This window comes from Pinus tabuliformis, chromosome 6 (genome assembly GCF_031772625.1).
Source record: "Pinus tabuliformis cultivar Carrire ecotype Pingquan chromosome 6, CPIR1, whole genome shotgun sequence".
Classification (NCBI taxonomy): Eukaryota; Viridiplantae; Streptophyta; class Pinopsida; order Pinales; family Pinaceae; genus Pinus; species Pinus tabuliformis.
The window spans coordinates 1882610824-1882638210 of NC_142292.1; the positions used below are offsets into that span (position 1 = coordinate 1882610824).

Genomic DNA, 27387 nt, shown 5'->3' on the forward strand with positions numbered 1-27387 from the left:
GCTGGGCATGGGGTCTGCATTATGGTGCGCAATCTACCAGGTAAGAGGAAAACATACCATGGATAATTTTCATCTGTTGCAAAAGTATACGCAAATGTCGCAGCAGTTGTTTCGTAATTTCTGAAGGTCGGTAGGCCATGACGAATGCACCTGTCGAAGCTATGAACTAATGATGGATCAAATTCCTGCCTATAGGGTGTAGGCCGAAATGTGAGCCATTGACCCAAATGCAAGGATGGCGTGCACTGGGTTTTAGGGGCATGGTTGGGGTCGAGGTGGAATGGGACTAGGAAGGGGTCGCTGTCAGATAATTTTTTACAATTGCGGAGGGCCAGGGAATTATGCCCGCGATTGTAAGAACCTTACTAGGATATCACGTTGGTACTATAATCAGTTTGATCATGAGGTAGAAGATTTCCCTTTGTTGATAGCGAAGATGTGTGAAAAAGGGGTACTCCAGCCCTGTTTGACCCATAATTTACAAATGATGAGGTCTAAACCACGCAAGGAAGACCCAAATGTAAACATGATGCTCAGGAGTTGTTTGACAATGGGAGATGATAAAGGGAAGCAGCCAAAAGAAAGCGTGTGGATTCATAAGGCTCCTACAAAGGAGTCCGAGTTTGATTTAGAACGCATGAAGGAGACATTCATGGAAGCTAAGAAGAGCTTCATGGAGGCCTCCACTTTAGGTACTAAGGATCAACTAGAACTAGGGATGGATCCTTCCATGCTCATCACCTTTCTAGAGACATGCATGAAACTACTGCATGACAACAAGGCAGTCAAAGGACTACAGGAACTTATCACTAGGTGTGCGGGGTCAGGAGAACTACGTGTGGTCCAAAAACTGGGAAAGCATGCATTGCACACAGGAAGGGAGATGAGGTTGACTGTGAAAATAGGTGAGTATGAAATGGATCAGGTAATCCTGGATCTGGGTTTGGACACGAATGTACTACCAAAGAAAACATGAGAACGCATGGGTAGACTTGCGTTACAATGATCCCCTATTCAGTTATGAATGGTGAACCAATAGAAGATTTTTCCCATGGGAAGATTGCAAGGGGTGACAGTCGATATTGAAGGCGCGAGCGTGCAGGCAGATTTTGAAGTGATAGAGATTGTCGATGTCAACAATCCATATCTTGTGCTACTTGGAATAGAATGGGCTACCGATATGAACAGAGTCATAAATTTGAAGAAGCGCAAAATGACCTTTGAGAAAAAGCCACTACGCCTAGTAGTACCACTAGACCCAGCTGAGGGAACATGATACACTGAACCAGTGCATGATGATGATAGTGATGACAATCTCAACTGTATCTACAAGATAACTGCACAAGGAGAGGATTGGGTGAATCCGACAATAGATGGAAGGATTTCATGGGAGCTCGAAAGCTCTTGCACTTCAGATTCAGATGAAGAGATAGAGTGATGGCAGAATCGACTGCACAAAGTAACAACACTGAACTGCAACATGATGATCAGGTCATTGCGTTGTGAAAAAATAGAGGCAAGGGAGCTACTGACATATGATGGATTGTCACCGATGGATGAATTACTGAGCAAATTTGAAAGTGTAGTACCAGAGCAACAACGGTTTGATGTGCTAAAGTGGGCACTACGTGCAACACCTACACGATGGCGGGGTATGCATTAAGGAACTTTTGAATACTGGCGCAGATGTAGAAGGATGATGTGCCTACATTTTGGAAAACCCCAACTTCGAATGAAAGCCAATTAGTTGGGGTGGAACAACCTGTGCGCCCACCTTTCCTGATGGGTACAGGCATATGCTGTACAGTCCACACAAGCACACAGCCTAGAGAATCGGAACAAACCACAACAACAGGAAAGGTGACATGCATTACCAATTCTCCATGACAAGGCATCCGATAGGGTGCATGAAGTACTGAACAAGGTTTACTAGACGAGACAAACTGATTAGGACCTATGTGTGCCAGCGGTCCAATGGGCCTACAGGACCATGTGAAGAAACCTAAATGCAGAGATGATTCCAAAGGTGCGAAACATAGTAGAACCCGAGATTTCTTAAGGCAATACAAAAAGGAATCCACACGTAATAGCTCCCACAGTTATGGCAGCGTGCGAAGAGTAGGATGAAGGAATCACATAGCTATGTGAGGATGACCATATAAGGATTCAGAAGGCCATTCAATGAGGGAACCTTAAACTTCATGAACTCGAATAAGATTGGGTACAATTAAAGAAGAAAAGAATGTTGATGGATGCTGAGATCAAAAGACTGGAAAATAGGGTCACGCAAGCATGTCTCATCAATAAACCAAGGATGACAAGGCAAGGTACAGATGGTCATACCACTGCATTAGAAGACTATTGCCAAGAATTTATGACTCTGCTACCATGGCTGAGACCGCACCTTACTGAACGCACTAAAAAGGCAAGCGCATCGCATAAGGTAGAACATGTAGCGCCAATTGTCACAAGGGAAAATTGAGGAGTGTCCACGCGCTATGTTGGAAGGCGAGTTTCAGTCTCACGCAAGTTGGGCAACCACCTAACTAGTCGTAGGGAGCACAATCTCAGTGCTCCAGACAGTCAAAAGAGAGAGTAGGACTCTAAAAGAGTCTGTTTTGGAACTGTGCGATGAGGGAGGCACGCGCAGAATCAACATGGTACAAGGTTCGTGCCCGTGCACAAGGGGGCTGCACTACCATGCAGGTTAGCTGGCAAGTAACCATTGACATCATTGTTCATGATGAGATGTCCAATTTAAGGCAAAAGGGAGCAGGTGGCGGGCAATTAAGACACGAATTAAGAGCTAGATTTGGGACGATCTACTGCAAAGAATGCATTAATGACTGAGAAATGGGGGGAACGGTCAAATTCAAATTCAAAAGACACTATAAAACTCCAAGAACTAACCATGAGACAACACTTGGTTGTTTGAGATTTGAGTAGTTGCAGAGTATTGAGCACTGAGCAATCTTCCATATTTGAGTACGTGATAGAACATATCCCATGCAAACACGATGACTGCTACCAAGCCAGGTGTGAAATTTGCTAAAGATACCACTAAGGAGCCCGGAGATATGGCGGTTGTGACAGAAGTTCCAAAATCACCATGGACGTCATGGATGAAAAAATAAGTAGACTATGGGACTAGTTCGCGTCTCCCCAAGAAACCCGCGGTTCAACAAGATATCAATGGAAGAAAAGGTTAAAGTTGTCAACCTTGAGAAAGATGATGAGGAGGAGGACATCTAGGCTCTCATAGATGAGATAGAGGTAGATGAAGAAATGGAAGAAGACATCCAGCTGGTGTGCACTGCAGTAAAACTTCCTGAGTACATTCCTCCATGGAAAGGGAAAGCTAAAATACCTAAGGATTTGGATGCCACTAAGAGTGTGCTCCAAACCCCGCTCCTCCCAGATGGAATTCTGTTTGAGGGCTCGACTCTGGGCTGCATGTCCACAATGAAATTTGAAGATTGGGACCTCACAGACAGCAAAAAGTTCCCACATTTACATACTAAGAACCTCATGAAATAGAGCAAGGAGGGGTCAGTTACAGCACTCAAGCCACAAAAATGGTTGCGCGGTGTGGAGAAGGCTGGGCTACTCAACCTACTATGGATTCTGTATTTTCACTGCGCACCGATCACGATCTTTGTCATCAGGCAACTGCTTTGCCTAGTGCACGATGGGTATTTATGATTAGAGGATCCTATGCCCATCACGATAGAGCTTATCCATAGGATTTCCTAGCTTCCCTGTAAGGGAAAGGACCCCACAAAGGTAGCTGGCAAAAGCGGATATTTGGCACTTGCAGAGGCCATGAAGAAGAAGTAAAAATTGGAAAAAAATAAGAGAGGCTACGTAATAAATAGCATTAAAGACAAAGGGGTGTGCGTAGCCACCCAACTACTAGCTTGGAAGGTATGAGAAAATGTCATGGAAATGAGGTACCAATGCCGGTCATTGTGTTGGCAGAACAATGCGCAGAGGGGGTTCAATTCATCTGGGCCGAATTCCTCTGTGAAGAATTCCTAACCAACTGTAAGGAAGCTCACGAGCAGGCCAAGAACTTCCACTACGTGTGGTTTCTCTTGTCTATATTACTTGTGTCAGGGGAACTGCCTGAGGACAGTCAGTTCCCTCATATTGAACAGGACTTGCCAAAGGCTGCAAAATATGCATCATTCTGGGCTGTGAAGGATGCCGCATGGATCCATGAGACTAAGATCTTCTTGGTGTTCATGGAGTCGAGCATCTGGATGTGGATTAACAGAAGGTCGTTCCTATCCCCCACAGTCTACATCAGTCTGCAGAGCTTTGCAAAATTCAAGGAGGATATGCACAATGTGTATATCAAGGTGTGTAAGGATTAAGCGTAGACCTGGACCAAACTTCCTTTCATTGCAGTTGACGATGCCATCTTCTCCTTGCTCGACTCATGGCTTGCCAAGTGGCGTGCCCCGGACCTCCAGAAAGGGATATAATAGTAGCACAGAAGTAGAAGGATGCAACCAAGTTTCGTGTCACGAAGTTGGCCCAACAGAGGTACAACGAACAAGTGGCCGGGGAGGTGAGGGCCGCCCACAAAGCAGCAAAGGCAGCCACAAAATAGGCAAAGGCCACTGAAAGAGAAACAACAACACAAGCAACAGGGGCCACCGCAACACAGGCAGAAGGAGGCTAGGAAATCTCTACCAGACAAGGACCAAATACAACAGAAGGCACAGACCCAAGTACAATGTCCAGTCAACTGAAACTGCCGCATGTCACGGAGCGGTCAGGTCCACAGAAGAAGGCCAAAGCTTCCAAATTGGACATCAAGCCCATTAAATTGATAGATGGTGACCTCTATGACATCGGTGACACTGTTCGCAAGGTCACTTGAGAAGCACTCCAGGAAGCTATGCTGGAGCAACAGAATGTGTTGGGGGCCCTAAGGGCACAACTACAGGAGCTTCAGACACGAGCCCCATAAGAAGGAATAGTGGCCGCCTACGGTGCCATAGGTACATTGACAGCAAATCAGCTGCTGTGCACAAGAATGGCCAACACCATAGTGCTGCCGAAAGGAGCGCTAACAGTGGAAAGTGAGGAGGACAGAGCCGTGGTGGGCAAGATCAAGGGACTTTGCCTAAACTTGGCCTCCCTTCTACGGGATACATTATATCAGCTACAGGACGGATCAATAGCAGAACTCTGCACTAGGGAAGGACGCACAGTACAGATGCTCAACGAATAGAGAATCAACATTGGCCAGCTTAGTCTACAATGTGATGAAGTTCTTGCCTAGAAGAAACACCTAGAGCAAATGGTAGACGAAGCATGTCACCGCGTACTAGAACTAGAAATTGCGACAGACCTACCAGTTGGAGTGTGAATCCACAAATTAACTAGTGGATTTTACGAGGCAAATGAGGAAGCAAAGAGGGTACAACTGGACCTCAACCTTCAGATTATCAAGATGCGATTAAAGGCATAGTCCTCTACGCCCCCAGAAGTTTGGAAAAAATGAGTTGGCATTATTCATAAAGGGCTAGAGGAAATAGGACAGGCAGTACAGAACTGCACCGCTATGTTGGAAGAATCCTTCACGGTCCTCTCTTCCTTACAGGAGGACCCCAACATACAGTGCCTGGAAATGGAGGCATGGGAGCTTCAAGTGTTGTATGACAGTGTGCACAAAACGGTGCAGATAGTTGTCCTGACCCAATGGCTTGTGAAGCTATAGCAGGCAAAGGCATTGAAGGAACAGGTGGATGCCACACAGTAGAAAGAGGCAGTCCTTAAAGCACGTGTCCAACCTTGGATTGATGAGGCCTTCCTCATCACTGCAGATATCGAAGGAAAGCTCACACAGATGAAGGCAATGCATGCCTTAAGATAGGGGTTTTCCCCTGACAGTAAGATTTCGACCGAGAGAGTGGAGCAGATCTAGCATACTACAGAACAATGCATCGCGGACCTCCGGTCCATGGAAGATCGGTTGGAGGGGCTCCATGCCAATATCACCGCACCAGCAGAGTGACTTGAGATGAGTCACGATGATTGTGTTGGGGGCCTGTTGGGCATGGAATCCCCCCACAGTAGGTTTTGGGGTTCAAAGCCCAAGTTTTGGTCAAAGATGTTGTAAAACTCCGTGAATTACGGGCGCGGAGTGTGAAGTGTACAATTGAGTCATAGGGTTGTCCACCCTAAACATTGTATTGTAAATTAGTGCAAAGTTGGCCCACCCATGGTCTGTATATCATGGGATTGTATAAATAGAGAGAGGTTCTAAGTTGTAAATATAGTAGAAGATAGTGAGTAGCCAAGGAATGGTACAAGCTTAGAGTGGAATTCTAAGTATCTTGGGTTGTAGTAGTAGGAAGAGGCTCTATAGCTGACTACGCAAAGGCCTAGTAGAGTCTGCAGCTAAGTGTGCATGGCAGAGTCGAGTTTGTAATCGGGATAGAAAGCTAATAAAGAGAAGTTGATTCCTAATTCTGTGTAATTGTTGTACATTATCTTCTTTCTGTTTATATTCATTTATGTATCGCATGGATTGATATGATTACTGAATATGCTATAATAAACGTAAATCTTACACACACAAGTTAAGTAATCAGTTAATTAGTGAGGAACTTGGGTATTATATGGGTCACGCCCTGAGTAGGGCTGTGTGGAAGCCACACCGCAGGCCAAGAAGGGATCACAAGTGCATGCAGCGACAGGTCAGACTGTGGACCTCAAAAAGCCCATCAGACATCCCAAGGGTGTGGAAACTTGGTTCTAGCACCCTCCCATACTACTTTGAGTGAGACCTCAGTCTGCGCTCCACGGAATATTGCCGAAAGAGCCAGTAGTACCAGGATTTTCTTGGCTAAATCACCTCTGAACCTAGGTCAGGCCCCACTAAGCCAATAGGCTTGTTGGTACAAAATTAATGCATCCTATAATGAACCTAGTTACATGACCTTGAATTTGGATTAATAATCATCCATTCACACTTTGTAATCATCCCATACAGAGGAAAAAGTGTCCCCTTTCTAGAAGTTTCGATAATTCTACATTATATTGTCTAAAAACTCTAATTTAGGACCCCATTGCACTTTCTTAGTTCATATAGTGTGATGAGGCATGTTGCATTAAAGAGAAAATCGTTCGTTAGGGAAGGTTGCTTTCACTATAAGTGTGATGAACTTTGAAACAAGGAAAAAGTTAAAAATAATTTTGAAGATTCTGCTTCTAGAGGCTTCTATCATGGAAGTTTCCATTCTATGTTAAGTATGTAATCAAATTCCTACAAATGAGGTCTTATCACTTCTCCCATGGAGCTTATCCCCTTCAAAAGTTGATCTTACCCTGGTTTAATGGATCTACAACCTCCTAATTTATCCTATAAATTCATTACCTACTAATGGGACATGGTTGGATTTGGAGACTCTTAGTTATGCCCTCATGCTGCCCATTTATGTCTAGAGGTCCATAATCCATCCATGTATTGGAGGTGTAATTATAGGCTTTCTATTGTGACAATAGAAAGAAAAGATAGTTGGTAGAGGTATACAAGGTCAAGGTCTTGAAGACTTGTAATCTTCTCCTAGTTTCATTAATAAAAAAATGCCTTGCTTTCCTATACATTATGTCCCATTTATGAATATGTAGAACAATGACTCCCTCACTTACTGTTTAGATATTTTGGTATATGCTATTTGTATGTTTTGTTTCTCTTCCTTGTTTTCGATGTTTTTCGGATTCCATTTATAAAATTTGGATTTGGAGCTAAATCTTGCAAGTGGAGAGAAGTAGAGAGTCTACATTGGTTTCTAAGTAAGTCTTTCTTCCATATTTCAAACTTATCTAAGGAAAGTAAAGTAATTTTTTCTTGGTTGTTTCTAGATCAAGCCACTAGGTCCCGGGAGATTTCTTATGTCTACAGAAGGAATTCATCAATAAAACACTACTTGTTCTTACATATTGGGCCAATACACATACCACTACATGCTGGCCATTCTCTTCCCTACGCCAAATTTCCTTGCAACCTTGGATGTGTGAGCCTCTCTAGTCACCTGCATTCACTCACCTTTAGGAACACAAAACTCATCCATCATGTAGAGTAACCCATCCTGGAGATGGTAGTCAATGATATCGTCACCATTTTGCACATGAATATGACTCTAAAACTACTAAAACACATCCCTAAAGTCCTCATCCTCTAGATATGCCTCTCTATGTGCATCATGGGTCAATGGCTCCATGTGCATTATATTTCCCGAAGTTTTGATCTTTGATGTGGGTGGAATTAAGATAATGTAAACCAACTTGTTTATGCTACCCTTCTTGTACTTAATCACTAAATGAACCTACTATAGAAATCACATTCACTTGTAATGCTTGGTATGTTGTAGATTACTTTGGGTTTGAAGGTATTGTAGAAGCTAATGACTTGTGTGGATCATTGTGTCCTTTCCAATCGGATAGTGCTTCCATATCTTCACAACTTACTCTAGGGCATAAATCTCCTTGTCATAGATGTGGTAGTCAGGCACTATCCCATGAAATACCTTGGAATGGTAACATACATGCCTTCTTCCCTACATCAAGACAACCCGCATAACATACCCACTAACATTTGTCTCCACTTTAAATGGTTCCTGCATGTTTGATAGGGCTAGAATTGGTCCTTGAATAATATTCTTATTTATCTTTTCAAAGGTCCTCTAATAAATCTTTCCCCACTGGAAACTCTTGCCACTTGTTGTTATAGTGTGGAGTGGCACTGCTACCATTGAAAATAAGGCTATGAACTTCCTTAGGTGTTGTACTGCCCCAATGAAACTCATAAACTCATAAACATTAATAGGAACTAGTTATTTCATGATGGCCTCCATATTTGGTAGATCTATATTCAACTCTTCTCCACTTATCACATACCCTAGATACACCAAAGAGTGTTGTCCAAAGTCACACTTCTTGAGATTTTCTAGCAACTCATGATTCTTTAATGTCTACAACACCTATGTCAAATGTGAGATGTGCTCCTTCCAGGCAACATTGTATGCCAGTACATCATCCAAATAGACAATAAGAAATGAATCTATAAAATGGCACAATATATCATTCATTATCCTCATAAATGTAGTTGTTACATTGCATAGGTTGAATGGCATGAATAAGCACTAATATAAACCTTGCTTGGTCTTGACAATGGTTTTCCAGGTATCTTCTTCTTTGAATTGAACCTCGATATATCCAAAATTGAAGTCCATATTGGTCAAGTAATTCATGTACTACATTTGATCTAGCAGATCATCTATCCTCGGTACGGGTTACCTGTTCTTGAGTGTAATTTTTTTCGACGGCTTGTAATCAATAAACATTCACCAAGACTCACATGGTGATGTAATTAGTTGAATGATACCCTATTCTAGTAGTTGATGCTATTATTTCTTCACCTTACTTGTTTCTATAAAAGACTTCCTGTATATCCCAATATTTGGCAATGGGGAGTCTAGCAATAGCTAGATCTCATGCTCCACTTCCATCTTTGGTGGTAACCCTTTGAGCTCCTGGAACACGTTACTATTTGGATATAGAAACTTTTCTAGTTTGTGTTTATGTTTCTTAACAAACCCCTCTAGGGATGCGTTGCCTCTTATAGACTCTTCTAGAGATTGATTTTCTCTTAAAAATAGTAAAACATACTCCTTGCTAGAACTGGTCAATTTATTGGCTTGGTTGGCACTTACCAATGATTTTTTTTTACCTTCCTTTGTGCACATTGATGGTAAATGATTTTTCCATCCTTGATGTTCTCACCAAAAAATGATCAGCTAGCGATTTATAACTAAGCAGATCGAAATACACCATGTAGCATTAAATTTATCATAGTAAAAGCACTTTCACAGTGGGAAATAATTTAGTAAACCATTTTTATTAAATTATTTTATGATTAAAATTAAAAAACCCCATGAGAATAATTGAATAAATCATTATTTATTTAATTTTCTCTAGGAATAATTATTAAATCATTGTTGATAATTATTCCCTGTCACATTTGACTAAATCACTTAGCAATAATTAAATAAATCACTATTTATTTATTATTCCTTAATTCTATTATTGGAATAATTATTAAATCACTACTTAATAATTATTTCAATTTCACACCATTCTTAATGCTCACGAAATAATTAACAAATCATGTTATTTGTTAATTATTTCTAAATAAAGATATTTGACCATTTAGAATATCTTTTCCCTCTCGGTTTTCGAGTTGATGGGTAATTAAATCATTTTGGGGGGGAAACGTAGGAGCGATGAGGGATTAGCTAGGGTTTGAAGGGTTTTCTGAGGAATTTTTCCCTATGGACGAGCACAGAGGAGGGAGCTCCACTCTCTCCTACAAGGAGGTGGTGGACAGCAAGTGCAAGAAACCTCTAGAGAGAGGCAGAGGTAATGCTGAAGAAGGAAGGAGAAACACGGAAGAGGAAACAGATGCTTCCATTTCAAAGGAGAATGACAGCAAAAAAGACAAGGAGGAAAATGACAAAAAATAGGGGAAAAGAGAAAAAAAACAGAAGGGACCATGCAAAACCAAGGCTGAAATCACTCCTAGAGTAGTATTAAATAATACAGAGCTACAAGCGCATAGGGAGCACATGCAAACTTATGCAATCGTATGCAAATTCATGGGGCTATGGCCCACTAAAAAAGCGTTACAAACCTAGATCGGATACCACTGGAAACCTAATGGAAGCATTAATCCTCATCTAGGGTCCAAAGGTTTCTTCACTATAGTGTTCACCAACATTGAGGATAAAGACAAACTGTTTGAAGGCGGGCCCTACTTCTATGCAGCAGCAGGACTATATATGAGGCCATGGATGATGAATTTCATTTCGGAGAGGGAAACATTTACTTCAATCTCGGTTTGGGTAAGACTCTTTTCTCTACCTCTTGATTATTGGCAAACCGAATCACTAGCTGCCATAGGCAATAAATTAGGAAGGTTTGTCAAAGCTGCTAAAGCCACAAGGAGGGGAAAATATACCTCCTTTGCTAGGATCTGTGTGGAGATGGATCTATCTGGATCTCTTCTGGATGAAGTTTTCTTGGAGGTTTTTGATGAGGAATGGGTGCAGACAACAGACTACGAGCATATTCCATTTAGAAGTCGTAGATGCCATGAACACGAGCACTTTCTAAGAGACTACCCTCTCACTAAAGTAGAAATCAAAGGAAATAGCAACACAATGAATGACACAGATAGTTTTCACAAAGTAGGTCATAAAGGAAAAAGTGGTAAAAAAGGGCCAAAGCAACACCAAGTGGGAGGACAACATGGTAGTCAAAATCAGTTCCAAGTTCTTGAAGAGAATGAAGAGATAGCAGTGGAAGATCAAGTAATGAAGGAAGGTTATGAGAAGAGGGACAAGGAAGAAAATAATGAGTATACACAAGAAAATTAAAAACAAAAAGGAAATATGATGAGTGATTCAGAACTAGAAATGGATCAGGAAATGAACCAGAGTGAGATGGAAACGGAAGACAATGAGCTATAGGAGATTCTTGATAGAGAAAACCTAGATCTATAAGGGTTCTTGAATCAAGGAACTATGGGTGGATTAGAATCACTACCAAAAGAAGAGATCAATAGAAGACAACAGTTATTCCTATGGAAAACTTAGGCCAAGGGTTTGGAGGAAGTAAATCACACTGAAAGACAGAGCAATGAAGGGGGGAAGCAGTAAAAAAAACTCCAGGGTTAGCACCGAGAAATTCAGGAAAAAAAAGAGGCAAGAAAAAGCAGAACGAGCTCCTAATGGAATGTGGCAAGCTCATGGTAGACTCAGGTAAGATGAAAGACCTAACCTGTTACTCCTTTACCAACAATTAATTATGAAGTTCACAACTTGGAATATTAGAGGTCTAGGCAGCAAGAGAAAATAGAGAATGTTGAATAACAGAATGCAGCAAGCAGCCCCGGATATAATTTTTGTGCAAGAAACGAAATGATCTATTCAAAAGTTAAGACAAATCCATAGTAAATGGCTCAACATGTTTAAGTTTCTAGAAGTTAAAGCTGAAAACACAACAAGGGGCATCCTCACTCTTTGGAATCCCAAAAAGATTGGAATAATTGATGCGGAGGCATCAAAGAACTATTTATCAGTGGTCATACAACCTGTAGGAGACAGGGATACTTATCTATTCATGAATGTTTATGGCCCCCAAAGGTTAGATGAAAAAATCCGGTTTATAGACTCCTTGGTGGATCTTCGGGCCAGGTATGTAGGGTTACCTTGGGTCATAGGAGGAGACTTCAATATGATCAGATCTCTCTTAGAGAAAAAAGGAGGTACAAGAGCTTTAAATAAAGATTCCTCAACCTTCCAAATCTTTTCAGAAAGCATGAAGCTTGTTGACATTGAGACAAACAATGGCTTCTGCACATGGAATAATAAAAGAGGAGGGGACTCCCAGATAGCCTCCAAGTTAGATAGATTCATGATCTCTGAAGATCTCATGCTTTTAGACAAGGAAATAATGGAATAAATTCTACCTTTTGGAGGCTCAGATCACTGGCTTATTCAAACGGAGATCAAAGGCATAGGCACCCCAAGAAACTGACCTTTTAGATTTGAAAACATCTGGCTTTCACACCCAGATTTTAGAAGCAACATTGAAAAATGGTCGGTGGAAGATTTGCAGATTCAGGGATCAACATTGTTCCTGCTTCACAAAAGATTAAAGCACATTAAGATGAAACTAAAAGACTAGAACAAGAATGAATTTGGAAATATATTTTTAGGTAAGAAATCGGTTGAAAACAAAATACTAGAGCTCAACCAAGCTTTGATCAAGGATAGATTTGATAAGAACAAAAATGATTAGGTAGAGAAACATCATCAAGAATGGGAAAAGTTGTGCAAACAAGAGGAAGATTTTTGGAAACAAAAATCAAGAGTTGAATGGCTAAAGGAAGGAGAACACTAAATTTTTCCACTGTTACACCATTGTTAACAGGACAAGGACGGGTAGATTCACCAATCCCATGAGGATATAGAAGCCATGTTAGTTAGACGCTTCAGAGGTATTTCCTAGGAAAACATCTTAGTAAGGGAACCTTTCATCAAAGACTTCACAAAACATATCCCTAAGTTGGTATCCAGAGAGGACAATTGTAATTTAAATAGACCAGTATCTGAAAAGGAAGTCAATGAGGTACTCAAGGAAATGAAAAATGGAAAATCTCCAGGTCTGGATGGATTCAATGTGGATTTCTTCAAAGTTTGTTGGAATATTGTCAAAAAGGATATTGTAAGGGTTGTGGAAGATTCCAGGCTGAATAGAACTATTTTGAAAACTCTCAACACCTCCTTCATCAACCTAATTCCAAAACAAGATAATGCAAAAATGCCAGAGAGGTACAGACCCATAGCCGTATGCAATGTAGTCTACAAGATAATTTCCAAGGTAGTGGCCAATAGACTCAAACCTTTGCTGCCTACACTTGTTTTGGGGGAACAATCTGGGTATGTGGAAGGCAGAAAAATTCTAGATAACATCATTCAAGCTCACGAAGTGGTTCACTCGCTAACTTGTAAAAGGAAAGCGGGTTTGATAATGCAATTGGACATAGCCAAAGCTTATGATAAAGTAAATTGGAAATATATCAAGAAAGTGCTCAGCGCATTTGGTTTTGATCATAATTGGATCAGATGGGTCATGGCCCTGGTAACTTCCTCCATCTTTTCAATTTTAGTTGATGGCTCTCCCTCTAAAATTTTTCTTCCTTCTAGAGGAATCCGATAGGGTGATCTGCTCTCTCCTTTTCTTTTCATCCTCATGATGGAAGGGCTGGGGTGGTCCATTAAGCATGCCAAGGTAACGGGAAAAATTCAAGGACTCCAACTATCAGAGAATGGTCAAGTTCTGACCCATCAACAGTTTGTAGATGATACCATGTTACAGGGAATCCCCACAGTCAAGGAAGCGCTTGCATACAAAAAAATCTTGAATGACTTTGCAATGGCAACAGGTATGGAGGTCAATCTTTCCAAATCAAATTTTTTTTCTTTAACACCCACATTGCCATTCAGAGAAATGTCTCCAGAATTCTTGGCTTTCAAAGAGAATCCCTCCCCTCTAAGTATTTGGGAGTTCCTCTAATAGCCAAACCTTTGCATAAGAGCATTTGGGAACCATTAATCATCAAGATGCAAGATAAGGTCAGAAAATGGACAATCAGGTCTTTAAATCTGGCTAGTAGATTGGTCCTTACAAAGGCTGTGCTCCAAGCTATCCCAATATTTATGCTATCAGCTCTCCCAGTTCCAAAAGGAGTCTTACAACAATTTAGAAATATACAAAGAGACTTTCTTTGGGGCAAGGAGGAAACCAGGAAAAAATGGGCTTTAGTGTCATGGGAAAAGATCTGCAAACCTAAGAACCAAGGTGGCCTAGGATTGGATGATCCAGAGATTCTCAATAAGGCTCTTGGGGCCAAGCTTTGGTGGTGGTGGGTTAAGGATCCTAAGGCTCAATGGGCAAGCATCTGGAAGGAAAAATATGCCAGCTCTTGGCATTTTTCTGAGCTAATAAGAATGTTTGGAAATATAAAGGGCTCTCCCATATGGAACAAGGCTTGGGAGAATAGAGGGATGGTTCAAAAAAACGTTTCTGGAAAATCAGAGATGGAGATCTTGTATTATTTTGGGAGGATAAATGGAAACAAGAACCAACACTCTTGAAAGAGGAATTTATGGGCCTCTAGCAAGAGACAGACAACCAAGGTTTAGTAAAGGTAAAGGACTTTTGGGATCATGCTCACAATATAGGAAAATGGAGAACATGGAAGAAAATAGATGGCAAAGACAACAATTCCCTCAAGAGTAGAGAGAAGACCGTAAAATGGATGATGGATCAGAGAATGATTCTTATCACTGAAGGGTAGGATCAACTAATATGGGGTAACAACAAAGAGGGAAACTTCAATATTAAGGAAGAAAAAGATATTCTCCTGGGGATGGAATCAAACACTTTATGTGGCTGGTTCACCATAGGAAAATCCTAACCTGGGACAATATTAGAAAGAGAGGTATGCTGGGACCCTCCAAAGGCCAGATCTGTGAAGCACAAGAGGAGACAATGGAACATCTTCTCGACAGATGCATTCTCACCTCAATGTTATGGGATTTTTTTTGCCACCCTCTTCAAGCAGTCTGATAGAGACAAAGCTAGTATCACTAACACCCTAAACAATTGGAGGAATAATGTTTCGAACAATGAAGTTCTTAACTCTAACTAGGCTCTCTTGCCATGTTTCATAATATGGAACGCGTGGAAAGAAAGAAACAAAAGAATTTTCAAAGAAGAGAAGAATTCCTCTCTTCGCCTATTGGAGAAGATATTGAAACAGTTAAAAGAGATAGTAAGAAAAATAGTTAGGGATCTCCCAAAGAATCCTCCCTCAAAAACAGAGTTGGGAATACTCAAGCAGTTAGACATGCAGGGGCTCATTCCACAAGGTCTGGATAGGAAAATAAGCATGAAGGAAAAGGTTAAAGAATTCTGGAACCCCCTGCCGGTAGGCTTTTTTAAATATAACATCGATGGAGCATCAAAATATAATCCTTAAATAGCTGGCTTTGGAGTAGTTCTAGGGGATGAAAATGGAAGCATCATCTCCCTTTTCCATTGTCATTTAGGAAAAGCCACCAACAACATAGCGAAGCTTATGCCATTGGAGCAAAGCTTAGAACTTTTGAAACAGGAAAACTACCAAAATGTGATAATAGAAGCTGACTTAGAGTTAGTCATCAACGCAACCAAGAAAACTAGTCATGGAACAGGGCCAGAAAGAGTTAAAAAACACCGGAGGTTAATAAGGGTGCTCCATAAAATTCAAGATCATCTTTAGGGACTACTCACACTCAGATTCATCCATGTGCATAGAAATGCCAACAAATTGGCAGAAATTTTAGCCAACCAAGGTGTCACCTGCAAGGATAACAAAATTTCGATGGGTTGGCTTGCAATGCCACAAAGCAGCCTAAAAGAACTTTTCCATAACTAGGCGGAAGAGGATAAGAGAGTGTATCAGAACAAAACTAAGGAAGCCAATATGCAATGAGCTGATTGTTGTAGGACTTACATTTTTGGTCAGACAGGTCTTCGGTAGTTAGCTCACCAGGGGCAGCCTCAACAACTATGGTTATCACAAAAACAAAAATACTTGGAGGCAGGAGTTTGGTTCTCATAGTCAGGGGAAAGGATGAGAAAAATAACTGATGGCCCTGTTCGGGCAACATCATTTCCCATTTTTTTCCAGCATTGGGAGATAAAACCACTTCTCGGGTGGTTTTGAGTGTTATCGTACCGCGTTCAAGGCGAAGGTGGTTTTGAATTCGGGGCAGTGATACCATACAACTATCAACATGTGGATGAGGGTGGGGTATGAAAACCACCCTCATCGCACAATAAAATTTGGTTACCTCAGGTGAGTGATTATCAATGCCGCCATCCAATCTTTGTAAGCCCGATTAAAGATCAAGATGGGGCGAGCGGTTTGGTGGGACCGGGGGATTAAATATCTGGCTTCTTTTTGGAGAGATATGCATCTCCACCATCGGGTTTAAGTAGAATCTTGGATGGCAGTGTTTTTGAGGCAGGCTAAGGGTTTGCTGGCACGGGTATTTGTGGGGAGAGTTCTTGTGCCCTGCGACTCCCGTCGCTTGGTTTTGTCAGTACTCAAACATGTTTGGTGAGTACTTTTTGAGGTTGGAGGGCCTAGATTCTATAGGACATCTTTCTTCTATGACTTACACCACTCTGTGGGGAGGAAACGTTTATATATTGTAAATTATGTTTAACTTAATGAAATAGAAGGCATGACTCTTGCTTCAGCAAAAAAAGAATATATTTTCCCTCTCCAACAAATATAATAAAGTATTCCTAACGGTTAGGTCTTGATTTGGTCAATATTATTTCATTATTATCCATTTTCAAGATTAACTCAATAATTTGTTATAAATAGGAGGGTTTGTTAGAAAATTATATATTACGGAGCAATGGAACACATAAAATATTGCAGAAATATAAACACACAAAACAAGAGAGACACAGATATACGTGGTTCACCCAGTTTGGGCTACGTCCACCTTGAACAGCCAGTCCTTCCTTTCTATTATCCAGCAAAATGAAGAGACACAACCTACAGCAAATCCGTTGTAATATCCTTTGTTTTCTATCATAGTCTCACCTCTTTGTTTCTCGCTCATAGAATACACATCTATCACACACCTCAAAATACAATACCCTCATACAAAGAGAGGGGTTGCCTTCTAGGGCAAAAAAACCCTAAACTAAACATAAGTTCTACCGTCAGATCATCCACCTAATGAATGGCCCAGATTGACTAGAAATTACTATACTTTTACAAGGAAATTTTACAGTTGTTTTTAGCTTCGGCCCCCCTGGACCCCCCCTGCAGCGAATATTTTACGGGCAGCGTTGCCACCCCCATTTCGAACTGGTGTCCTATGTGGCGATACCTTTGAATATAGAATATAATCAGGCTCCACACCCAACAATCTCCCACTTGGAGACTGATTGTAGCAACTCCACCGCTGCTCCATTTGCTGGACAATGACTCCTCTTTGGACCTGGTTGTTTCTCATCTTCATCGTCATCCTTCAAGACCAACTGAAACTGAGCATATTCTCAGTTTCTCCCTGGTTACAACTTTTTTTAGAATATCTGCAGGATTCTGGCTAGTGTGTATCTTTTCCAGCTTCAACTCTCCATCTTCCAACACTGATCGTATGAAATGGTACTTGAGCTGTATGTGTTTAGTCTTGGAATGAAATGCTGAGTTCTTTGCAAGATGAATGGCACTTTGGCTATCATTGTATAACGTGCCCATATCATGCTCCTTACCCAATTCACCCATAAACCTTTGTAACCAAATCATTTCTTTACTAGCCTCTATAGCAGCAACATACTCTACTTCTGTTGTTGAAAGTGCAACAACACTTTGGATTTTTGAAACCCAACTGACAGTTGTTCCTCCAACAGTAAATACATATCCTGTAGTGCTCCTCCTGTTATCTCTGTCACCTGCCATATCTGCATCAAGATATCCTTGTAGGGAGATGTTTGAACCACCAAAGCATAATGCTTGATTTGCGGTACCTTTCAAATATCTGAGAATCTGTTTCACTGCCATCCAATGTTCCTTTCCTGGATTGTTCATGTACCTGCTTACAACTCCCACTGCATGTGCAATATCAAGCCTTGTGCAGACCATTGCATACATTAAGCTTCCAACTGCTGATGCATATGGAACTTTAGACATACAATCCATGTCTTCTTGGGTCTTTGGGCACATTTCCTTGCTAAGTTTGAAATGGCTAGCAAAAGGTGTACTAACTGGTTTTTCATTGTGCATGTTAAATCTTTTCAACACCTTTTGTATGTACTCATTCTGAGACAATGTTAATTTACGATTTTTCCTATCTCTAGTTATTCTCATACCAAGGATTTGTTTTGCAGCTCCCAAATCCTTCATTGCAAATGAATTTGCCAATTTTCTTTTGAGCACATTTATTTCCTGCATGTTAGATCCTGCAACAAGCATGTCATCTACATACAATAACAATATAATATAGCTGCCATCATTTTTCTTTTTCAAATAAACACAATGATCAGAGTGACATCTAGTATAACCTTGTTCATACATAAACTTGTCAAATTTTAGATACCACTACCTTGGAGCCTGTTTTAAGCCATACAAGCTCTTCTTCAACCTACACACTAGTTTCTCCTTCCCTTTCACCTCATATCCTTGTGGCTGCTGCATATATATCTCTTCCTCCAAATGCCCGTGGAGAAAGGTTGTCTTTACATCTAACTGCTCAAGATGCAAATCTTCAGCTGCTACAAGACTTAAAATAGTTCTGATTGAAGTCATTTTAACAACAGGAGAAAATATTTCATCAAAATCAATACCTTTCTTCTGTGCAAACCCCTTCACCACAAGTCTAGCTTTATACCTCTGTTTTCCTCCATCTTCTTCCTTCAGCCTGTAACCCATTTATTCTTCAACGTAGTTTTTCCTATAGGAAACCTGACTAAATCCCAAGTCTGGTTATGCATTAAGGAGTCCATCTCTTCTTCCATGGCTACCTCCCACTTCTTCCTGCTTTCAACCTGCATTGCTTCTTCATAACATTCGGGTTCACCGAAATCAGTCAACAATAAATAATATAATGAAGGAGAGTATCGTTCAGGGGGTCTACTTATCCTGGTAGATCTTCTAACACCACTTTCAGGTGTTTGGGGTGCCTGTTGTTGTTGTGGTGGTTGTTGTTGTTGATTATTATTATTTTCAGGCACCTTTACTTTTTCAGTGATTTCATCAAGAACTGTGTATTCCTTGTTTTCCTTTTCCTGTTTCTTTTCCTGCAACTGATTCTTATACAAGACCTTTTCATTGAATATTACATCTCTGCTCCTAATGATTTTTTGATTTTCGTAATCATATAAGCGATAAGCAAAATCATTAAAACCATATCCAATAAAGGTACATTTCTTTGACTTTTCCTCAAGCTTTGTTCTATTTTCTTTATCAATATGGACAAAGGCCTCACAACCAAAAGGATTTAAAATAGAGTAGTTTACCTTTTTACCTATCCATGCTTCCTCTGGAACACCACCATCCAAGGAACTTGAAGGCCCTCTGTTTATTAGATAAACAACAGTATCTACAGCATCTGCCCAAAACTGTAAAGGCAATCCTGCGTGCAATCTCATGCACCTTGCACGCTCCATGATTGTTCTGTTCATTCTTTCTGACACACCATTTCCTTGTGATGTTCTTGGAACTATCTTCTCTCTGTGAATTCCATGATCTGAACAGTACCTATCAAACTCTTTGCTGCAATATTCACCTCCATTGTCTGATCTAAGACACTTCAATTTCTTTCCTGTCCCAATCTCAACAAAAGCTTTCCATTTCTTGAAAGTATCAAATACATCAGATTTATTCTTAATACAATAAATCCAAGTTTTTCTAATTGCATCATCAATAAAAGTAACATAATAACGAGAGCCACCGAGATATGATACCTGAGCAAGTCCCCATACATTTGTATGCACAAGCTCTAATTTTTCATTCTTCTTTTCTTTCCCAACTTTGAGAAACCTGACTCTCTTCTGTTTTCCATAAATGCAATTCTCACAGAAGTCCAAATCAACATTCTTCAAACCTCGCAACAAATTCCTTAAGTGAAGAATCTTCATCCCCTTTTCACTCATGTGTCCGAGCCTATGATGCCATAATGCTGCATCTGCTCCTTTGGAAGTTAAAGCATTAACAGAGTTAGAAATACCATTGCATAAATACAATGTACCAACCTTTTCGCCTTTTGCTATTACCAGGGCTCCTTTGGTGACCTTCCAAGCTTTATCTGTGAAAGTTGTCACACAACCTTCACCGCCTAACTGCCCTGTTGAAATCAGATTTTTCTTTAGATCTGGAACATGCCTTACCTCCTTTAATAGCCATTGGTTTCCATTCTGCTGTTTTACAGGAACCTTACCCATTCCAACGATTTTACAGGGTTTATCATCACCCAGACGAACTTGTCCAAAATCTCCTTGAACATAGTCATGAAAGTATTTCTTATCAGGTGTGGGATGGAATGAAGCCCCTGAATCTACCACCCAGGAATCAGTAATATTTTCGAAAGAAAGAATCAAAGCATCTTGTAACACCTCACCTGTCACATTTGCTTCATGATTGTTTTCTTGCTATGCATCTCCTTCTTTTCCCTTTCGAGATCTATAGTATTTCTTTAGGTGTCCTTTCTTTCCACATTTCCAGCACACTATCCCCAATCTGGACTTGGATCTGCCTTTCCTTGATTTACTGCGATATCCTGAGCTCTTTCCTCTTTCCATTTTTCTTCCTCTAGACTCTGCACTCAAAGCATTTCTCGATGTCTCACTAGAGCTTTTCCGTCGCATTTCCTTGCTAAGGATAGCACCGACAACATCATCAAACTTTAAAGTACTAGATCCAGAAACGGAGTTACTAATGGCCATTACCAAACCATTCCAACTTTCTGGTAATGAGCACAAGAATAACAGAGCTCTAACTTCATCATCAAAGTTTACCCCTACAGAACTTAACTGACTTGTAACTGTATTAAAATCATTTAAATGGTCTGCAACAGATCCACCTTCTGACATCTTCATATTAAATAACCGTTTCATAAGAAATACTTTGTTTGAGGCCGAGGGTTTTTCATATAGTTTCGACAGCGTCTGAATGAAACCCTCTGTCGTGGTTTCCTTCGAAATGTTGAAGGTGACTGACGCAACAAGGCACAATCGTATTGTTCCAAGTGCCTTTCTATCGAGAAGGTTCCATTCTTTGTCTGTCATACCCATCGGCATATTTGATTTTACCCCCAATGGTAGGTATAGATCTTTCTGATACAGATAATCTTCCATCTGCATCTTCCATAGTGAGAAGTTTTTGCCATTAAATTTCTCGACCCTAAACTTACCATCTTCCGCCATTGCTCCCACTCGAAATAGGAACCCTTCTTTCCTGCGATTTTATCAGCCAAATAGACCTTCGGCTCTGATACCAGTTGTTAGAAAATTATATATTACGGAGCAATGGAACACATAAAATATTGCAGAAATATAAACATAGAAAACACACAAAAAAAGAGAGACACAGATATACGTGGTTCACCCAGTTTGGGCTACATCCACCCCGAACAACCAGTCCTTCCTTTCTATTATCCATCAAAATGAAGAGACACAACCTACAACAAATCCATTGTAATATCCTCTGTTTTCTCTCACAGTCTCACCTCTCTGTTTTTCGCTCACAGAATACACATCTATCACACACCTCAAAATACAATACCCTCATACAAAGAGAGGGGTTGTCTTCTAGGGAAAAAAAAAACCCTAAACTAAACATAAGTTCTACCGTCAGATCATCCACCTAATGAACGGCCCAGATTGACTAGAAATTACTATACTTTTACAATGCAATTTTATAGCTGTTTTTAGCTTCGGGGGTGTGTTGTGGCCAGCAACACCCCCCCTAGTTCATCTAAGTATCAACCAAGATACTTAAATGAATGCGGACCCTCAGTTAATTTTTAGGAAAATCAAGAGTTTCTTTTTAAGGTCACAATCATATGCTTAGGAAAAGCCTCTTGGATATTTTAAGCCTAAGTTTATGATGAGAAGAAAATCTTTAAAGTCGCGTTGTAGAAGGATAGGAAATACCCTTATTTCTCTTTAAAAAATCGATATGCGCACGACCCTCATGTTAACAATAAAATCGCATCGCAACAAAGTAGTGCCCATAAAGAAAAACTTAGAGATTCACCAATCTGCGACAACGCCGATCGCTAGATCGCATATCACAGAAATAAGTCGGCTAGATTTGGCAAATATCAAATTTCTGCGATTTGCGATATTGTGATCGCTGCGATGCTACATCCTTGCAATTTGCGATGATGCGATTTGCGATGATGCGATTAGCGACCGCGCGATATACAAGGTTACGTCAGCAAATCATAAATCACTTCAGTATGAATCCTCTGGGCACGCCATTCAAAGAAAAGCCACTTAACATAATCTGACCCGAAATCATGCGCTTTTAATGATAGTAAATGAATTAGTTGTCAGTTATTAAGTGGATTAAAGACGCGTGCCTTGGTAGAGATTTACTTCACGTAAGGTGGCATATTTGATTTATCTGTTGCATTTAAAACTCTCCCATCACCTTTCTGGATTAGTCATTTCCATTTCACTCGTAATCTGCAGGAACGAAGAGCTAAGATGACTCAGACACAAACGCAGAGAGAAATGGGAAAGAAAAATAAAGCTCAAAGCTCCGAAGCAAAGGAGAAGACTAAGGAGATGGCGCCTCTGTACACAGACATGGCCTGTAACAAAGACGCGGGGATATCAACATGGGAAGGCATGTATAGGCTGCTAGAAGAGGAAAAACCTAGAATAATGAAGGTTGCTGCTGTCGTGGATGCACCGCGCTCTTCTGAGGCATCCTTAGAGGACCTAACATGTTCATTTCTTCACAGAATAGCGGCAAGACCTAAAATTCTACCATATACGGATATGATCAAGTGGATACTAGATGATGCAGACTTAAACAACAGACATTTCAAAGTTCAAGGATACGGGCTCGTCGGATTGTTTGTTGCGCAAGATTTGAAGCTTATGTATCATCTTCCAGAACTGCAAGCGACCTATAACGCACAATTTGTTAAGAAGTTCGCAGCGGAGAATCCAGATCTATCAGACACCACTAAAGAATGGTCTAGAAGAGACGAGCCGCTAAAAAAGGATAAAAACGGTATGTACAGCACTGGTTCCCTCACCTCTCCATATTGTTTTGCTGCGGCCATGCTATGTAGGTTATTTGGGATGCCGGATATCAACAAGTTTTCATCTGAATGGCTACCATTAATCAATGCTGCCACAAACGCCAACGTTATAGATTGGGCCAAAATTCTTTCTGATAATCTATACACAGCCGTTATCAATTACCGATCTAAAAGATCCTTGTCTCAAAGAATCTATCCTCCTTTTTATCTGTCTGCTTATATTATGGATTCCGTTTGTCTTGTATCTAAATTCCCTGCTATGGGTTGGAAATGGACTACCCAAGACCCATTGCCCATCCATGTTTATCATAAGGTATTATGGGATTCCCAGTTTGCCCCTCACTTCTACCAGATTTGCCATGGGCTTATTTTGCCCCTATATAAAATAATCTATGAAAAAGACCCCCCAAGGTGCTCTCCCGAGGCACAAATTGACATCATCCCCATAGCGAGATCGTTCGGGGAGGAATGGTTTACTTACATTAGAGTTTTTGGAAGCACTGTACCTCCACATGTCCTACCCCTGTATGTCCCTGATAAACTTTTGGCTCGGGAAATCGCTTATCAAACCTGTTCTAAAGGCGGCCTGACCAAAGACCTAAAGGACAAGAAGAAGGCCATATGGCCTCAATTTCCCGTAACTTGTGGGGCCTTCTCTTTGTTCGATGTAGGACACGCTTTTGGCGAAGTGGAGAATGTGACATGTCTTCAATTATTTAAATTCCCAGCGAGGCCATTCGACCCAAATGATGTGGCCCAAGAATTCACAACGAATGTCAAGATAAGAGTGTTCTCTAGAAAGAAAGATTTGTTTGATGACCTGTTTGAGAATAAGAGTTCGCTCCAAGAAATTTTGCGGGAAGCTCAGTCGAGATTGTCTTCAGGTGACCTCCAAAAATTCACGTTATACAGAGAAAGAAGGCTGGCTAGTATTCCGCTAGAGAAGCTGCGATTGCCTGCTAGAGAACCAACTCCCAGCATCAGCCTCAGTGAAAAATCTAGCACTTCCAGATCTAAGTCCAACGCCATGGAAGAAGTATCTGAGCATCCTGAAGAGTCTATTTACGACCAAGTGAAAAACGAAGAAACAACCAAAGATACAGCTCAGTCAAGTGCAATGTCTCAACAACAAGTTATCGCCTCCCCACCAAGAAATCTTCCCCCTCCTGTCATCGAAGCACCACTTGTCACAACAGAGCTAGATAAAGATTGGGAAACCTTCAATGAATTGATCAATCTTGAAGGGCAAGCCCCGAAAACACCTGTGAATAATACACAGGTGTTGCAAGAAGTGGTTTCGACCATAGTCAGTAGTGCCGCAGAAGCAAAACACCTTCCTATCGCTCCACCTTCAGAGCTTCTACTTAACGTAGAAGAAATTCCCCCACTGGATGTATTCTATAGTCCCCAACACAAAGCAGTTGTAAGGAGATAGAGAAAGAAAAGAAAAATAGAGAATACACTGTCGCAAGATGCTGAACATTTGGACGTCTTATGGAAAGACCCCAATAATAATCCGACTGAAAATCTCACGAAGCTGTCTCACATTGCAGGAGCATATGCCTCTGCAACTATTGACAAGGCCTTGGAAGTTCAGCAACTATTGAAGGAACAAGAAAATCATATACAGCTACTACAACAACAGTTACAACAAGCCAATGCTAACATTGAAGCTTCCAGACAGCTCGAAAAATTACAGGAAGACTTTCAACAAATGCAGATAGGCTATCAAAGGAGTCTCGAAGAGAAAGAAAAACAATTGCAGACTTTACAAGAAATGCATAAAGATGAGCCCAAGCTGGCAGAATTCATTTCAGAATCTATTGACTTGAACGAACAACTACTGCAACAACAAGAAGAGTTGGGACATAAAATATCATAGTGGAGTCACTATTGTGAGTTGAGCAACAAAATCACCAGTCAAGTGGTGGACTTGCGGAGTGACTATGATCAGAATGACAAGAAGGTGAAAGAATATTTGACTTGGCAGGATGATGATGAAGGCAAAAGGGCAGGTGCACCCAGGATAAATGAAAATCATAAGGAGTTGCTCTTTAATAAATGGGATGATCAAATCAGGCAGGCGGAGCGAGCAGCAGAGACAGCGGCAACACAGGCAAGAATTCTTATCGACTGTGTAAATGAGAATTTACACAGGGCCAATTTAATTGCAGAGACCACCCCGGGGTACCTACCAAACAAGTTGCAACTGGAAACAGAATGGAAGCAGAAAGCGCAGGCAAAAGGGAAAGCAATCCAAGCATTGGCCAGGCTGAATTGGGAATGTTACTGGACGTACTTGGTTAAACCGCACAGCCAATGGATGACGGTGAAATGCATTACAAACGCCCGAAAAGGTAGCGCCAGCTCTCATAGATGTCGTTTTCGCAGCCCAGCTCAGCGCAAAAATCAGTCAGCCGACTCTTCTCAAGCCTATGCTGAATACTTGCAACTTTAAGGACCAAGTTCATAAGTGACTTCATTTAGAATGTTGTTTTTTTTCTTCAACTAGATTAGAAAAAGGACGGTCGTTTGAAAACCGCATCCTAAAATTCTGTAATAATACTATATTAGAATTAGGTAGTAGTGTTTTAACCCTTCTCATTGCATTGGAGAAGGGTCCAGAAATTTGTCAAAAAACTTGTCCTCGGAACATGCACTTCTGCACCCTCAGAGGAGGTTTTGATAAATGGATGGATCGTGATTTATTTATGTTTGCATTTTTAATGTCTGCTACTGATGTTGCACTTCTGTACTCTTAGTAGATGTTAGAACAAGTAGAGATAAATCATTATTGCTTGAAGTTTGTGAGTGAAATCAGTCATAAATGGTACTTTTATCTCTTGACCAATTTCTGCTTATATTCTTAGAGTGATATGCAGTTTTAGTTGTTTATATGTTAGTGTGTGAATGTGTGGGTTACCATTTGGCACTTCTGTACGGTGGAGTCATTTATTTTTCTTGACATATGAATAACTTATTATGCGATATGTTGTTCACAACTGTCTTGTCTAACTTTTTATGCAGAATGGTTTATCTTAATTGATTTATATTCTTATGATAGCTGAATGATATTTATTACCAGTTATTGTTCAAAATCTTTTTAGATCGCATAATAGAGGAAATCTACCCCGGGTTAGCGTAGATTAGATGTGTTGTTTTGTTAGATTACAATAGCATAGATTCAGTTTAGAAGTTAGAGTTAAATTAGCTCAAATTACTTCTAGATCAGCTTCATCAAACTCTACACACACACACACCCCTTACATTGGGAAACTGGTCCCATTATCCCCAGTTGGACCCGCTATACCAAACGGACAAGGAGCTGGCAACCAAGTTCCGGACCGGGTGGGTATCCCCCTTGTTGTTGACTCGATTTCCGGGCCCTCAACATATTTGGCGCTAGAAGGAGGGCCTGAACATAGTGTCTGTTGGAATGATTTCCAAATTGTAAAATTTGAATCAGGATGGCTGCTCATAAAATTCCTATTTGGAGTTGCATCCATGTTCCTACCTCTTCCAACACTCCACCAGATGTGGTAAGACTCTTGTCTCAGGTAAAATTCAACGGTAAGAATAATTCTTCTGCCTTTAATCATGCCCTTTAGTTTATTCAAAAAGTTTCAGGTTCTGATATTCAGAGAATTGATGAAGGCGTTTTGTGCAGGATTTTTACTCTTACATTCACAGCGGAAGCTAGAAAATGGTGCAGAACCCTCCCAGTTGCATCAATTCACAGCTGGGACCAATTCGTCAAGATTTTCATTTTGGAATTTGATTGTTATGACTACGACCGGGTATATGATGAAATTGATTATCTACGGAAGCAAGATGAACCCGTAAGGGATTTTAATATGCGATTTCATCTTAAATGTCTAAAGTATGATCTTGAGAGTGAGCTCACGGATGAAGAATCTTCAGATTATGATGAGTATTCCCTACCTCCTATGTCTGATCAAGC

At 40.7% G+C, this 27387-nt stretch overlaps 1 pseudogene; it reads left to right on the forward strand.

Moving 5' to 3' along the window:
• The first annotated feature begins 3956 nt into the window (after positions 1 to 3956).
• LOC149266691 (APO protein 1, chloroplastic pseudogene) overlaps positions 3957 to 27387 on the forward strand; it is a 73455-nt pseudogene continuing 50024 nt past the window's right edge.